This window comes from Ostrinia furnacalis, unplaced genomic scaffold (genome assembly GCF_004193835.3).
Source record: "Ostrinia furnacalis isolate ACB-3 unplaced genomic scaffold, ASM419383v2 OfSCF5758, whole genome shotgun sequence".
Classification (NCBI taxonomy): Eukaryota; Metazoa; Arthropoda; class Insecta; order Lepidoptera; family Crambidae; genus Ostrinia; species Ostrinia furnacalis.
Genome location: NW_021135997.1, coordinates 310,574 through 315,790, shown reverse-complemented (window position 1 = coordinate 315,790; position 5,217 = coordinate 310,574).

The window sequence follows — 5,217 nt, the reverse complement described above, 5'->3', positions numbered from 1 at the left end:
CGTCCGTTGAGAGACCACACATGACGCGACCAGTTTGAAACTTTCAGTTTCAGTTTCATTCATAAGAATCATCAGAAAGTTGCAGTTTCGTTGCAGTTGCGTTTCACCGTCTGTTCTGGGCCTTAAGGTTGAAATTTCTACACCATTTAGTGGCTCCAGTGATTTGTTCACTACTCGCCAGGTGGCTCTGATGTCATTTCGCAAATTGATCGAATTTTAGTTTCTATTTTGTAATTTATAAAGTTTACTTCCAAAAATATCCTTATACCTTTAAAAATCTGCGATTATTAAATAGGACAGGCTGAGAAGTTCCTTTTTCAGAATTCTTCGCACAAGTACACACGGCCACACTGTTAACTATCCATTTCCGTTTTTGCTCTCGCTCTTATCAAATGGTGATTCTTTACGATAGAACGAGACGACATGACAGGCAATGGATAGTTAACACTGTTGCCGATGGTATGTGTTTTGTGTTTAAATTCTGCACGCATTTTCTTGAAATACTAACTTGTAAGCCTAGAAAAAATGTACGAAAATTTCATAGATTTTTTTATCCACAATGAGAAAGCTCTTGGCCTGCATCTCACCTGATGGAAAGTGATGATCAGGCCGAAGGTGGAAGCGAGCTTCACCCGGAATTCTCAACCACAGAGGAACTGGCTATCTTACCTCCAACTGCCGGAATACAACAATGCTGCTAACATTGTTGTTATGGTNGTTATGGCGACAGACTTAGATAATATGGTTATAAATAAAAATAAGAGAGGCTACAAGTTCGATCAATTTCAAATGCGTCGGCGCAGCCTACCGGCTTTCATACGGAATTGATCTTTGTTTCAAACAGTTAAAAGTCAACAATCTAGATTTACGTTTAAGAAGTTTGCTAGATCACATTTGTAGTGTCAAATAATTTGCAATGTATCATTGCTTTGGATAAGATGCTAATTTTATGTTGATTTAGGAACGAAGAGGTTTTATTAGAGACGGGAAGGTTTTGAATACCAGCGAAACAATTTAAAGACTTCTATGTCCAATGACCCCAAGCTACCTATTCTTATCGCTCGCGCGTAATTATATTGCTGTCGCGACTGTACGACGGGCGCCCGCAGTGAGTGTGCGAGCGCGAGGATGGGCAGCTTAGGGTCATTGGACGAAATTCTACGTGCTCGGCGACCGGACTTTACAGTTCAGTTTCAGTCAGTGCCTGATGTATGGGAGCAAGGGAGGGTGTTTTTGTAACGTCAAACGTCAGGGAAACTTCAGATCTTCAGATTTATATGCTCTGTCACGTTATAATATGACAATGTCATCCCGTGCCGCTCTCATCCTTCAGGCATTGACCGAGTTAGAGTAGGCGACGATAGTTGTGCCCGATTTTAAATTGTATGAAGAATCGGCCAAATCGAATCGGCGTAGTGTGCGCACTCCCATACATGCCCATACTGATCAACTGCCTGAGTAAACTATCGGCCGACGAAAATTCAACGGTGTGCCTACTCTTAAGCGCTGAAACTATAGACTGTGTTGAACTAAGAATTATTTAGTAAATTGTTGAGAAGTATCAACAACTTGATCGATTAAGAGCAAGCGTAAGAAGCATAGAAGTCTTTTGAATAAAAATATGCTGCCAGTGAAATGAAAAAAAATGGTCTCCCTGATTGAAAATGGGTGTTAATAATAAATTATTATAAACCACTGTGTTTCTTCAATAAATTAATTTTAATCAAGCAACAGCTTCTGTAATAGAATTTACAAAATAATTTGTATTTATTTATGAGTAATAATGTGTTGTATAAGATTAATAATATTAATTTATTTTATAACACTGGTCACAATGTTTGTCGTTTACTAACACTTAGGAATTCCATAAAATACCTGCATTATGTAATTTCGTATAGAAAGTCTATTTTCTACACTTATTTTTGATTTCTTTACAGTTTAAGTTATTTCGTAATGCTATTTACATTTTCCATGAAGCATTTATTTTTGTCTTTTTATATTATGTACTTTTACGCCGTCTGTGCTTGGTACAAGAGGCTAATACAAGAATGATCTCCATCAATAAATATTATACCTCGTTTTTAGGCAAAATGTTTCGGAGAGTGTTGCCATAACGATTAGAAACTTACACATCGACGGTTATGGAAATATTTTTTTATTCTAAGGTCGCTGTTACAAAATAATTGGTCCTAAATCTAGAGCCATAAAAAAGGACAAGATATTTAAAAAAAAAGTCCTTTCTTTTTTTCACAGACACATTTTAATGTTCTTAAAAATAATTGTAATTCTCAATTATTGAAAATTTCCGACTCTACGGCATAGTTTAATCTATTTACTTAATTTTTATGTGTATTATTTTTTGATGGTGATTAACAATTAAATATATTTTATAAAACTACCTGTGTACCTAATTGGAGTAAATGTAAACAACTATGTATCGTTAAGTAGCCAAAGATAAGTCATAATAATAATATCTATTTTTAGACCTCTATTTAATCACTACTTCCATATAATTATTTCATTTTACTAACATTATTGTAATCTAAATAAACTTTGTGCATTTCTTGAGTATAAAAGAGTCCTACTTTGGCTTCTTGTATCAAATCGCAGAAGCGACTGAGACCGTATGAAATGGGCCGAAATGTAACAGGGGGGTAAAAGTATAACAGGGGTGGCCAACCGGTCGATCGCGAATATTAGTCCAGTCGATCGTGGCAAGGCAAAAAATACTATACATGATTGTGTAATACTATAAATGGGGAGAAGCCTTGGGACCAGATGGTACCAGATATCTGGTGGTATCACGGCGTTTAGCAAGGCTTAGCGCACCAGGGACAAGCAGGGGATCCCCAGCCGAAACCAAATTCACGATTTAATCGTAATTTTTTAATTATTGAATAGCCTGTTTCGTATATTCGCATGTAACACCCTGTATTGTCGATACTATAATATGAATGATAATATATCAAGCTAGTGTCATTTTTTAAATTATGAAAATGTACATGTACTGTTATTTACTTATTGGTTTTCGTTGAGGTTCCCTTTGCGTTGCCTTGCGCAGGGTAATTTAATGTGTTTATTTGTATAAAATTGTTACCACGGCGGACATCTTAATTGGTTGNATGTGTATTATTTTTTGATGGTGATTAACAATTAAATATATTTTATAAAACTACCTGTGTACCTAATTGGAGTAAATGTAAACAACTATGTATCGTTAAGTAGCCAAAGATAAGTCATAATAATAATATCTATTTTTAGACCTCTATTTAATCACTACTTCCATATAATTATTTCATTTTACTAACATTATTGTAATCGAAATAAGCTTTGTGCATTTCTTAAGTATAAAAGAGTCCTACTTTGGCTTCTTGTATCAAATCGCAGAAGCGACTGAGACCGTATGAAATGGGCCGAAATGTAACATAAGTATAACAGGGGTGGCCAACCGGTCGATCGCGAATATTAGTCCAGTCGATCGTGGCAAGGCAAAAAATACTGTACATGATTGTGTACTAAACTATGCTGTTCCATTTAAGATTTCAAGAAGTATGTAAGTGTTAGATCGCCCAGGGTTTCGTTAGTAAACAGTAGATCTTATGTCTAATCAAGTTGGCCACCCCTGAAATACAGGAATAGGCAATCTTGTAAACAAATAATTACTACTTACTATTATTACTACAAACGGGTTATTCACCAACTCGACACAAGAGACTGGACTCACGTAAAAGTGATTTCATTCACGTAAAAATCTTAAGTGTATCCAGTGGGCTGAGTGTGACTCTACATCAAACGCGCTCACTAGTGAGCTCGTTTAAAAAATGTATGAAAATTTTAGTTTTTGAACGTTTCCCGCTAGGGGCGCTGTACAAACCGTCATACATTTAATGTCATTTTTTGACGCGCGTTTGATGTAAACTCACACTAGGCCCTCAGATGATGAAATAATAAGCGATACTAATTTTGAGTTACACCAAACTGTACGGCTAGCAAGAAAAACTTTCGAGTTCGAATCGTTTGCGTATTCGAATCGTCATCAAAAGATTTAGTACAAAAACTACAACAGCGCCCTTGTGAACGTGTCGTAAAGTGAACCTATAATGAGAAATGGTTGCATGAAACTTATTTTGAGAATCAAAATTATCACGTTATCGTTTAATTCGAAGATTTAATATCGAATTTTGTCGAGTACGCAAACGATTCGAAAACGAAAGTTGTTCATGCTAGAGGTACTGCACACACGTATGGTGAGTTGGTGAATAACCCCTAATTACACCAGATTAAAAGTGGACGCCTCTGTGCTATGGTCTACTGGTTTTAGACTGGTCTCTCGCGGTCCAGGATTTTTGTATTACATAAAATTGCTGAATTCTATTGAGGTGGACTCTATTGTCGACATGGTTCTGTCTCACATCAAATGGGGAGAAGCCTTGGGACCAGATGGTACCAGATATCTGGTGGTATCACGGCGTTTAGCAAGGCTTAGCGCACCAGGGACAAGCAGGGGATTCCCAGCCGAAACCAAATTAACGATTTAATCGTAATTTTTAAATTATTGGTAGCCTATCGAATAGCCTGTTTCGTATATTCGCATGTAACACCCTGTATTGTCTATACTATAATATGAATGATATACATCACGCTAAAGTGTCATTTTTAAATTCATATTGATTTATGAAAACGGTACACGTTGTTTACTTATTGGTTTTCGTTTGGGTTCCCTTTGCGTTGCCTTGCGCAGGGTAATATTTAGTGTTTATTTGTATAAAATTGTTACCACGGCGGACATCTTAGTTGGTTGCCGGTAGTTACGGATGCGATGAGATTAGTATAGTCCTTCCATGTTACTGAAATCTCCAGTTTTAGAAACTACTTATATTTTGTAATTGTTTATCGTATTTATATGAGAAATTATGCATTTTCTAAACATTTCTTTTGTATGCCTTTTAGTAATGTGGATTTAACATCTACCATACAGGGTGAAGCAAATAATGGACGAAGTTAGAGGCAAAAAACTGTACTAATACCCAGTATAAGTTAATATTTTTTTGCAATTTTATCATAGCGGGTCCAATAGCTTCTTATTTTTAATAATAAAAGTATTCTGCCTCACAATGTAACTTATATTATTTCACCCTATATCGGCGTTCCTACAGTATGCGTAAGGACGCTATGTAATGAATAGTGTTAATAATATTGTTATTTTGTAAGAGAAAG